The sequence below is a fragment of the Cherax quadricarinatus genome, unplaced genomic scaffold, assembly GCF_038502225.1.
Source record: "Cherax quadricarinatus isolate ZL_2023a unplaced genomic scaffold, ASM3850222v1 Contig25, whole genome shotgun sequence".
In the NCBI taxonomy this organism is placed as follows: Eukaryota; Metazoa; Arthropoda; class Malacostraca; order Decapoda; family Parastacidae; genus Cherax; species Cherax quadricarinatus.
Window position 1 is genome coordinate 486603 of NW_027195051.1, and position 13011 is coordinate 499613.

General features: G+C 34.4%; 1 long non-coding RNA gene across 6 annotated transcripts in view; it reads left to right on the top strand.

Moving 5' to 3' along the window:
- LOC128704528 (uncharacterized) overlaps positions 1 to 13011 on the top strand; it is a 104179-nt gene that overhangs the window by 54809 nt on the left and 36359 nt on the right. Inside the window, exon 6 of one of the 6 annotated variants that reach the window (XR_011391026.1) lies at positions 967 to 1481. The exons of the other annotated variants lie outside the window; for them this stretch is intronic. This is a non-coding gene — a long non-coding RNA (uncharacterized lncRNA). Of the gene's footprint in view, positions 1 to 966; positions 1482 to 13011 lie in introns of those variants that run through there. 6 annotated transcript variants of the gene reach the window in all.

A 13011-nucleotide genomic window follows, 5' to 3' on the forward strand; every position in this document is an offset into this window, starting at 1 on the left:
AAAGGGCTCCCATTGTCATTTACACCTGACACCTCAAACTTACCTACCACATTAACTAGTTTAGCATTTGGGTCCCTTACCACAATTACTGTGTCACTTGGTTCAAAGGTTCCTATACATTCACTTAACATTTGCTGCTGAAGTGTCTGTATCTTGTCTACATTTCTGTGTTGTCCAGGTGAATTCACGCTTATTATGACCCAATTTTCCCATGCAACCTTTACTTTAATCCACATAATCCTTGAGTTTACACATTAATATTCTGTTTTCTCCTTGCATAAGTGATCCTTCAACATTATTGGTATCCCTTCCTTAGTTTTAACTCCCTCAGATACTTGAGATTTAATCCTATTTATTTCCCCCCACCGAAATTTCCCTACCCTCTTGAAGTTTGTTTCGCTTAGTGCCACAACATCCAACTTATTTTCATTCATAACAAGAGCACTCGTCTGTTTGTTGTCATTTGCATTACATCTATGCACATTCAAGGATGATAATTTTATAAAGTTTTTTTTTTTTTTTTTTTAGTAAATGTTTACAGGAGAAGGGGTTACTAGGCCATTGGTCCCGCCATTTTAGTCGCCTCATACGACAAGCATGGCTTACGGAGGAAAGATTCTTTTGTAATTTGTTATTGACAATAGAAGAAATAAAGAAGAACAAGAGCTATTTAAAAAAATGAGAAAAAGGTTGGTGTGTGTGTGTGTGTATATATATGTATATACAGGTCTTCCTGAACATTCGTGAGGGTTAAGGGATCAAGAGCTTTGCGAATGTTGAAAAACCGTGAATGTTTGTTGTCCCAATATATTGTAGGGAAATATATTACAATATTGCTTCCTTAACTTGTTGAAGTCTGAATAATCATAAAATACATGAAAATGTCATAAATTGTAATAAATATATACATGTTATGCTTTAATAATGTATGTTATTTAATAACATGTATGTTATTAAATACCACAGACTCCATCACTGCAACAGCCTGGTTGATCGTGCTCTGATTCACCAGGAGGCTTGGTCACAGACTGGGTTGCGGGGGCGTTGACCCCCAGAACTCTGTCTAGGTAAACTGCCTCCACCACTGGGAGTCCCTACTACCCTCCCTCCGACCCCCACAAATGGCAGCCAGCCAGCCAGCCAGCCAGCCAGCCAGCCAGCCAGCCAGCCAGCCAGCCAGCCAGCCAACCAGCCAGCCAGCCAGCCAGCCAGCCAGCCAGCCAGCCAGCCAGCCAGCCAGCCAGCCAGCCAGCCAGCCAGCCAGCCAGCCAGCCAGCCAGCCCTCCCACCACTCAGTGTGGTGAGTGTTTTGTTTGTTCATTATTTACTATTAAACTACAGAATAAATAATGTAAACCCATTCATGACTGCATATTGGAATGGCTATTAGGAAAGGTATTAAATGGTGACATCATGTGTTTACTTTTGAACACTGCAAAGAATTGAACATTTCTGCTATTACTAATAATAACAATAGTAATAATAATAGTAATAATAATAATAATAAATATGATATAATTGAAGAAGGAAATTGTACAAAAATACGAGGGAGTGGTTGACACATTATCAGTGTGGAGTGAACATTAGTCTCCCTGCTCTTCCAAACATTTCACAATAATTCAGCGGTTGAGGCAGTGGTGTTTAATAACATATATGTTATAAATAATAATAATACATGTTATTATTAATAATATGTATTATTATTAACATGTATGTATTTAATAATATATGAATAATAATAGTACATATTATTAATAATATGTATTATTATTAACATGTATGTTATTAAATACCATTACCTCAATCACTACCTCTACCACTCCAGTCACACTCAATCTACAAGCACCAAACACAATGAATTATTGTGAAATGTTTGGAAGAGCAGTGAGATTAATGTTCACTCCAGCATAAAGAAAATCACACTGACGATGTGTCAACCACTCCCTCGTATTTTTGTACAATTTCCTTCTTGAGTTATATCATATTTATTATTATTATTATTATTATTACTATTGTTATTATTAGCTTTAGGAGAAATGTTTAATTCTTTGCAGTATTGAAGAGTAAACACATGATGTCACCGTCTAATACCTTTCCTAATAAGCATTGCAATATGCAGTCATGAATTGGTTTACATTATTTATACTGTAGTTTAATAGCAAATAATGAACAAACAAAACACTCGCCACACTGAATGGTGGGACGGCTGGCTGCCAGTTGTGGGGGTCGGAGGGAGGGTAATAGGGACTCCCAGGTGGTAGGAAACTTAAATATGATTTTGCTCCTGGGAATTTGTGAATGTGTGAAGACTGTGAAAGTTGAAAACGTGAATTTTGAGGGAGACGTATATATATATATATATATATATATATATATATATATATATATATATATATATATATATATATATATAGTATATTTATGTCTGTGAAGTGTGACATAAGTATAAATAGCAAGATGTTCCTGTTATCTAGTGTGTTTATGAGACAGAAAAAGGACACCAGTAATGATATTATCATTCAAAACAGTTACAAGTATTTTTTTCACAGTTATCTGGCAGGATGGTAGTAATTGCGTGAGTTATTACTGTTTACGAACATAGTACGTTGACAATAATATTGTAAATATAATAAATATAATAATAGATGGCTTCAAAAGGCTGTCAGTAGATGGTATTATTTATCACAGGAAAGAGGAGTGGTTGTGGTTGCCTCCACCTGTTAGATAATGACGTATTTTATTCGTTTTAGAGTATATATCATATTTGTACGTTATTCATATTGTTTGTTATGTCATAGTAGATGAACTGTGATATATAAATCAGGAATATAGATGATATTAGTGAAATTATTCATGAAGTATTTTGCCCGGTGTCCAGGCAAACTGTGGTCTACTGATCATGTTTTATTCATTTGAGAGTATATATGAGGTTTGTATGTTATTGTTTATTATTTCATATTAAATGAGTATACCAGGAAAAGTGTATGTTAGGGTTATAATTGAAAGAATTAGAGGTAAGACAGAATGTAGGATTGCGGACGAGCAAGGAGGTTTGAGAGTGGGTAGGGGATGTTTAAATCAGGTTTTTACATTGAAGCATATATGTGAACAGTATTTAAATAAAGATAGGGAAGTTTTTATTGCATTTATGGATTTAGAAAAGGCATATGATAGAGTGGATAGAGGAGCAATGTGGCAGATGTTGCAAGTATATGGAATAGGTGGTAAGTTATTAAATGCTGTAAAGAGTTTTTATGAGGATAGTGAGGCTCAGGTTAGGGTGTGTAGAAGAGACGGAGAATACTTCCCAGTAAAAGTAGGTGTTAGACAGGGATGTGTAATGTCACCATGGTTGTTTAATATATTTATAGATGGGGTTGTAAAGGAAGTAAATGCTAGGGTGTTTGGGAGAGGGGTGGGATTAAATTATGGGGAATCAAATTCAAAATGGGAATTGACACAGTTATTTTTTGCTGATGATACTGTGCTTATGGGAGATTCTAAAGAAAAATTGCAAAGGTTAGTGGATGAGTTTGGGAATATGTGTAAAGGTAGAAAGTTGAAAGTGAACATAGAAAAGAGTAAGGTGATGAGGGTGTCAAATGATTTAGATAAATAAAAATTAGATATCAAATTTGGGAGGAGGAGTATGGAAGAAGTGAATATTTTCAGATACTTGGGAGTTGACATGTCGGCGGATAGATTTATGAAGGATGAGGTTAATCATAGAATTGATGAGGGAAAAAAGGTGAGTGGTGCGTTGAGGTATACGTGGAGTCAAAAAAAGTTATCTATGGAGGTAAAGAAGGGAATGTATGAAAATATAGTAGTACCAACACTCTTATATGGGTGTGAAGCTTGGGTGGTAAATGCAGCAGGGAGGAGATGGTTGGAGGCAGTGGAGATGTCCTGTCTAAGGGCAATGTGTGGTGTAAATGTTATGCAGAAAATTTGGAGTGTGGAAATTAGGAGAAGGTGTGGAGTTAATAAAAGTATTAGTCAGAGGGCAGAAGAGGGGTTATTGAGGTGGTTTGGTCATTTAGAGAGAATGGATCACAGTAGAATGACATGGAAAGCATATAAATGTATAGGGGAAGGAAGGCGGGGTAGGGGTCGTCTTCGAAAGGGTTGGAGAGAGGGGGTAAAGGAGGTTTTTATGGGCAAGGGGCTTAGACTTGCAGCAAGCGTGCGTGAGCGTGTTAGATAAGAGTGAATGGAGACGAATGGTACTTGGGACCTGACGATGTATTGGAGTGTGAGCAGGGTAATATTTAGTGAAGGATTCAGGGAAACCGGTTATTTTCATATAGTCGGACTTGAGTCGTGGAAATGGGAAGTACAATGCCTGCACTTTAAAGGAGGGGTTTGGGATATTGGCAGTTTGGAGGGATATGTTGTGTATCTGTATATGTGTATACTTGTAGACTGTTATATTCTGAGCACTTGTGCAAAAACAGTGATAATGTGCGAGTATGGTGAAAGTATTGAATGATGATGAAAGTATTTTCTTTTTAGGGATTTTCTTTCTTTTTTAGGTCACCTTGCCTCGGTGGGAGACGGCCGAGTTGTTGAAAGAAAAAAAAGAAATTAAATGAAAGGAGATAGATATAAATAAGTCGTAGATTGGATATTAAGGAAATTATTGAAGTACAGAAGAAATGCACTGTAATGCTTTAATTTCATTTCAATTTATTTAAATGAGGAAAATGAAGTCTACATAGGAGGAAATCCAGTTGAGATGAAGGTAATGGAATGCACGAAAGTGGCAATTAGAGGTTCCACTGTCGTCGTTTTATTGGCCGTTATGACGTTTACGACGTTTTAATAGGAAAGGTCTGCAATTATTCCCAGGTCTTTTATGTATTTTTTGTGTTGCATTTGGTAACCCTGTTGACTATAGTGTTTGTTTTGAGTTTTTGATTGTTTGCATAACTAAGCAGGTGGAACTTATTGAATTTCATGTTGGTCTCCACTTCCTATTAGAAAAGCCTGTATTTTTATGTAGTAGTTTTCTAGTGTCCTCTACTGTTTGATACTTATTTTAGTGTCACATGCAAATGATATAGAGAAGCAGCAGAGGTACCAGGATAGTGCCTTGGGGCACTGAGGTTGCTGATGCTGGATGTTCTCCTGTTCCTTTTTGTGTTTTAAGAAACTGAAAATTAAAACACCTACATGCTGTGTAATGGTCATTTTATGCGCTATTTCTCAACGATTATATTTGTCATTGCAAAATGTGTATGAATCACGTGTTCATTTTGGTTTTTTTTACAGTGTCTCCATAATTCAGTCATAATATGTGACAGGCATGATGATTTTACTGTAAAACGATGCTGGTTCGGGTTATGCTGGTCAATGAAATACGATAAGATTATCAGTCTTGTGAAGATTTTTATGATATGAGAGACTAGTGTTTAATTTTGAGTTTGTGCTTTAATTACCTCCCTTTTGCAAAAGAGCTGCAGTCTTTAAAGCTTCTGGAGGTATTTCATCTAAATATTTCTCCAAAGATATGGAGGGGTTGTGGTAATGTGGTTTTGTTTTATAAATAAAACATTCCACGAATGCGGTCCAGGTGCCGAGTGAGTTTTTCGGAAATGTTTTCTGGAGTGAAAAATATTTGTGTATTTTTTATCATTTACTGAACACATTTTAGGATTTATTCTATTTATATACAAATCTCCTGTGAGTAGTGTTGTAATTACTTATTAGTGTTGATTTTCCATAGGAATAGGGTTTATTGCAATATGGCCCTTTAGTCCCTTTGTATTTATTGTTGTGGGAGGTATGACATGACGAGTCTTTATTGTTATTCCTTTATGTCTAGGTTAAGTCTCTGTTTGTATCATATTTGTATTTTTAAGCAACCTGTTTTCTTGTTGTGTAGCATTTCCTATGAACCTATGCTGTGTGTGTCTTTATATCTGATGTTATTTTAGGTTTCTTGAATGGTATATACTTGATTATATGTTTGTGTATTGAATTTGTCTAGGCACTGGTGGGGATTTAGGGGGTTCATGTGTGATTTCCAGGGAAGAGGTGTCGTAAGGTGGGGGTGGGGGGTGTTGTGATTTATATGAACATTAGAGAAGAACTGCTTTATTTATATAGTATTTATTTTGATATTTATTATTCATTTTGACATGATATATAGAAGTACATACAAGGAAATAGAGTTATTAAGTATTTACAGCGGATCCGAGTTTGGCGATTAATCCATTACATAGAACTCTCCGAATATTGAAAATGAGGAAACTCGAAACCATTTTCCCCCTAAGAAATAATGGAAATGAAATGAATGTATTGCAGACACCCAAAGCTATTAGAGTGAAAAAATTTTTGTCAAATTAAATAAAGATTTACATAATGAAAATAATGAGAAATGAAGTATGTACATGGAGTTAAAAAAAATAATAGTATTACATTTAGTGTTGTGGGTGGATGGAAAATGGGAGGAGGGGATAGGAGGAAGGTATACACAATTTTTTGGAAGGCGAATGTAATTTGATTAGGACTTGAGGTATGAAGTCTGTATGTGGGGTTATTCCTTACTTGTTTTAATGCTACTGGGACCAGCTTGAGAGTCAGTGGATTCTGGGCGCACCAAATATCTGTCCAGAGAGAGGTCTGTTTGTGGTGTTTATTGAAGATTTCCCTGAAGTGGGACACAAGAGTATCACTGTACATATTGTCAATATGGGCTGCAACAGCTTTGTTAGGCTAGTGAAGTTGATGGATAAATGTTTTTTCACTTGAGTCCACTTTGCAGAAATGTACATATAATCTTTGAAGAAGGTGCCTTCCTCCATCTCTCTTACTCGTCTTGTTTTGCCGCAGTTTCCTGAGCTGTGATTTGCTTGCTATTTCATCTTTTGAGAGTTGTTTGCTCTTCCCTGTGGTACTCCACAAACTGTTGCACATGCTCACTCACCACTTGCCTCCAACCCCAGAGACATGCCCAATGCAACAATAGTTTCGACAAGTGGCATGGGTTCCTTAGGGTCACCCACAAACCCTTCAAAATCCATCTCTGTTTATACACAGTCTGGCCACAAATTTGTCAAAGCAGAGTTGAAGGTTGTAGAAGTGACTCCTTCCCAAGACTTAGCTATAAGGTTATTAAAAGCAGTTTTGAAACACTGCTTTGGTATAATTTTTTGAAGTTTGAAATGATTTTGTGGTCCATGGGTTGGAGGTGACCCTGATGAAATTTAAATTGTGCACTATTTTGCTCTTGCAAGTGTGGAGGGTGATGAGGAGCATTATTAAGAGGCACTTAAGTGAGAGTTTATTTTGCAGGAGGTATTTCTTCACAATGGGGCTAAAGCAGTTTAGAAAAATGTTCCTTCTGACCTATGTGTTACTGTTAGCACATGACACGCAAATTACTCTTTGCGACAATATATTTGTTGAACCTTGGGGGGGGGGGATTTTGAGAGTCAAGCACCAGTAAAGGTTTCACTTAAAAATCTGCACTAGAATTACTACAAAAAAGATACTCGAGTATTTGATAGGATTTTAATCTGGGAGTGCTACTTTCTCCTGTGTGATGTAGGTCCTCTTTTTGCATTTTGTTTGAAAAGTGCCCTAGACTTTTTGGGGTTTGAATTGTCCAATGTGTGTATACTCGTTAAACTCGTGTATAAAGTTTTCAATTTTGTTTTTTGTCAGAACTGGCTGCCTCACCATGTTTTATCACACTGTGAATGCCACAACATTAATAATATTTCAAAGCAACTTTAGAGGCATCAATCACCACTAGTTTCAAGCATTTTTTCTTTACGAGATGGTCATTGGACTGCTTTGGTGTTTTGACCTTTTATCGACTATGTCTTCAGTAATGCACATGAACAAATAACCTCTTGTTAACTTTTTGGAGGATTTGTGATGTCCTTTTTGTCAGAATATCCACCTGTTTTATAACAACAGCACACTTTCATTTTCCTTTGGCCACAATTGAAGTGGTTGAATGGGGCTTAGCATACATTATGCCAATGTGTGTAAAACAAGCACTCATATATTTTTCTGTGATTTCATTTTTGAATTAGGTTGTTTTCCTCAGTTTGTTTACGCAAAGGTTTTTTGTTCAATGGCCTTTTCCTTGGGCCCATGGAGAGAGAGTTATTGGAATCAGAAAAAAAGTGAAAGTAGGTTTTGTAAATATGTTGAGAATAAGTTTGTTTATTGATCATCCGAGTAGGTAATTTTGTTAATTCGGTATCGAAAGTACTTTATTTTGTTACCCTGTTCTTTATTAGGAAATGGAAAATTTATGTGTCTATTTTCCCCTGTATGTCCATTTTATGTGATATTAATCTCAGTTGTAATTTCAAAATTTGTGTAAATTACGTTTTGGTTGTCATGCAATGCCTCCATAATTTTATCATGTGTGAGAGACATGCTTTAAAAGTATGCTGGTTTTTGGGTGCATGAAATCTTTAAATATCATGATTACAAGAATTAGATGATGGTGTGTAATTTTTAACTCCCCTTATGCAAAGGATTTAAGACGTTTTTACAAAGAATAGTGAGGGGGGGAGGGGGCTGGTCATAATTTATAAAGAGGGCATTCCAGGAAATGTGGTTGAGGTGTTGAGTATATTTTTCCTTTTCTTGTTTGAAAAATATGGGATTTATAAAATAAGTTAGTGTGTGTGGCCTTATTGTGGAGTGAGAAATATTTTATGCATTTTGTGTCAGTTGCTGAACATTTAGGATTTGAGTTATTTCCTGTACGAATATTGTGTCAGTATTTGTTGAATTTTTGTGTAATTGATTGATTTGTTTGTAGCATATTTTTCAGTAAGTTGTTTTCTTGTTTAATCATTCTCTTTCTGTTTTTATATATATATGATGTTGAATTTCCTCAATATCTATAGGCACTGGTGGGGGGATTTTACGTGCTCATGTCTTATGATTTTTGTCCCAGTCAAGTAAGATGCAGCAACCTAACACTGAGTTTATACTTGTTTGAAACTTTATGATGACAGTATATTTTGTTGTAACTGTGATTGGGTTAAAAGGGATATTGGAGGTGGGGATTCTGATGGTAGACTATAATAGACTGGAATGCGTGGCCAAGTGATAACGAGGGGTGTGTGTATGTGCCGTATAAACCGATCCTAGAGGGGTGTTTATGTGGACTTGACTTTAGCCAGGTTCCTTTAGGCTTCGAGGTATGCAGGGTACTTGAAGTTAAATGTGAGATGTATTGGGGTGGGGTTTGAATTTGGTATAATTTGTGGGGAGAGGGTGGGCGAGTTATTGGGAGAGGATCTTGCAGATTTATGTGAGATGGGGAAAGTAGTACTAGGGTTGAATATTAAAATGGTATAAAATACCGACAGGTTGTTAGGTATGCAACAGTTTTAGGTATCTTTATTTCGAAACGTTTTGCCTACACAGTAGGGTTCTTCAATGGAGTACAGAAAAGTTGATAGAAGCACAAGATACTCGAAGACGATGTAATCAGTCCATCACCCTTAAAGTTTCAAAACTTTAAGGGTGATGGACTGATTACATCGTCTTCGAGTATCTTGTGCTTCTATCAACTTTTCTGTACTCCATTGAAGAACCCTACTGTGTAGGCAAAACGTTTCGAAATAAAGATACCTAAAACTGTTGCATATGTGTTTTACCTAAAGTACCAGGGTTATTTATTAGGAGAGGGGCGTGCAGGGAGCATTATCGTGTGGAGGAAATGAACTTTTAAAAGGTGGATTTGAGAGTGTGTGTGTGAAGATTTGGTGGCACGTGTGTCATGGGGACAGGGGTGAAGAGCGAGTATTTCTTTACTTTCATTATGCGCGCGAAAGGTTATTGCGGTCGATGTTTTCACGTTTTATACGTGATTCCGATGATGATGAGGGGGGGGGGGATATTTTTGTTTTGTATCCTTGGCGATGGGGGAGGGGGGCCTGGCAAATTAGAGTCAGCCATGGAAGTGGTTGTTGGAAATCTTTGATGGCGTCGTGCGTAGAATGAATCGAGACCAGTGATTTTGTTGTCTTTGTTTCTAAACCAATAAAATTAAACGTTTGGTCCAATGATTCCAATCCTTCCATGCATGAAGCCATGCAACCGGGGTGACAACAATTGCTTAATTCTGTGCATAATCAATCCATCCTTTGGAATGTTTACACAAGCAGCTAAAGTGCTGCATCATAGTGAAAGGAATGTTGCAGTCGCTGAGCATAAAGAAAAAACACTCTATCATATTTGTCCATTAATTTTCCGCCTGTGTGGTACTGGGAAGACTGTCATAGCTAGATGTAGCAGCCCAACCACTGACTAACTCATGAGGGTGCGCGATCTACCTAGTCTGCGAGTTGCCTAGTTTTTAAACTCTGTAATTATACTATAATGTAAATAACCAAATTTACTCAACATTGTATAGAGAGAATAAACTTTGATTTGTTAAAGGTCTTCTTGGACTGACTGTGTATGTTTTATAAGAGAGAAGAAGGTTTTTTGTACGTACTTAGCTAAGTAACTCAAGTCTATGGAAGCAATTCAAAGTAAAACAATGTCACTCGTCTTCTGAAAATGAAATAATTTATCTCATAGATTAACTTAATAATCTACAACTATTCAAAATCTTTATAGTTAACATCAAATACATTTTCAAAAGCTATTATTATCATTGTTTCTCAAACTGCTTCAAATTACCAATAAAGTTCTTGACTATTTCTTTCCTTCATTTCCATACAATTTGTTCTCAGAAATAATAAATGCCTTTGAAAAATTGTTAATGATTACTTCAATTTCATTTCTTTTAATTCTCTATTTTCTTATTTTTAATATACATTGTATCTTTCTGGTGTCATTTCACTGTTATGATTCTAATTAACTTTTTCTTCAATTTCTATTTCATTACTACCGGTAATATATCACTTGCTTTTCCCCTCTAGTACTTAAATTTAGGTTTCATCACCTATTCTTAAGTGTAATTTCTATATTCAAACATGACATAATTTGTCATTTTCATTTCTAAACAACTTTTCAATAACATTTCATTCAACTTATTCTATTCATTTTGCTATACTTTCAAAAACTATTATTTATTCCTACTCAACATTCATTTCATCATTTACTAATTTGAATAACTATTTATTACAAGTTTTGTCATATTCTATTCAAACTATACTTTCTTTAAATCAAATTCAATCATTGATAAAAACTTATTCCTTTCAACTAATATTTAATTTTATATATTAAATTTATTTTCAATTATTTATTTATAAACTAAACTATTTCTAAAAAAAATTATTTATTATACTTATTTTTAAAAATACTATGATACCCTTTCATAAATTCTTTTCATCTCACTAATGTTACTTTATTTTAATTGAAATTTAATTTCAACTTTCATGATAAAATTTATATATATTATACATACAATAAATTTAACTCAAATTTAATGTCTCATTTCCCCTCAACAAATTTTTTTTAATCATCACTTTCATTTTCAATAAATAATTTCTATAAACTTTCAAGTAGGACAAAAATATATATAATTTTTCACTTTTTATTAAAACAATCTATTACATAAAACAATTATTAATCAACTTTAGACAACTAGATCTATGCTCTAGTTCCCAAAATTAAGCCTCAATACCTTCCACTACTATAATCCTAACACTTCCCCTTCATTATAACTAGTCTATTTATTGGTATCATGTTTCACAAACAATGTTACTAACCATTTCACAGTGACAAATAAACCCATCCACAGTACATTAATACCCGGTATTTCCAAAATGCAACCCTCCACGTAATGCCTCAAACACCACAAACATATATAAACTCCCACATTATATATACACTTGCAGTCATATTAACACTGAAAAGTCTGGGACGCGACCTTCATTATTAACTCTGTATGTTTGTAGGCATTAGTGAAAATTTGCTCTGGACACCAGTAGTATCTTCACTCCTTCAGTGTTCAAAGTCATTATGGCTTTTACAATGCTCATTCCACAAGTCACCAAAAACTATTATATCTACCTTCAATTCAATAACTAATTAACTATCAAAAATTATTTATAATTCATTAACTCGCTCACTCCCTCTAATCTACATAATCACGTTTACCCACAACACCACTACTACTGCTGCTGCTGCTGCCGCCGCCACTCCCGCCACAGTCACCACCACCGACCACATTTCCAAAAACACAAGAAATAAAAATATTAACATTTCGCAAATTTTTTTACATATATTTCTATATATTTTATAATAAATTAAATAAACAAACATTAAACTAAATCAAATCTTCTATTTTACATAACCTATTCAAACTTGAATCAATATTACATCTATTTATTATACTAAAAACTCTTAAAAAATTGAACATATTTATTCAATATTCATTACTTTAATTTTTTAATTATATGAACTAAACTAAATAAACATTTCAATTAAATCAACACCTACACAGTTAATGACCATATAACTCCTCTTTCAATTACTTACTTGTACCTAATTCTTAACATCTTTAATAAAATATTTACCAATCAACATATTATTGCTTATTTACTTCAATTTCAGTTTAACCATGCACATAATGCTATGTATAAAAAACACTGACATCTTACAAATAACTCCATTTCTGTCTACTTCTATCATCTTCAAATTAATCACTATATTTACTTAAATCTATTTCTTAAACTTAAATTATTAAATAATACTTAACTTTTCATAATTAGCTGGGCATAACCTCAACCAAAATCCAAATAAACCAATACAAATCAACCTGCAAATTAAATAACAACACATTAATTGCTTCATTACCAACACTCAAAAACATTTCAAATACACAACGTAAATAACAATTAACGAGACTTCATTTAAATAAATTTTTCTAAATTCAAAACTATAATTATCTAACCTACTAACTGCCATCATCTTTCTTAAAATAAATTATACAAAATTATCAAACACTACATGTATAATAGTCATTATCTCGAACAAAATAAACTATTTAAACTCGACAAGTATTAATACAAATGT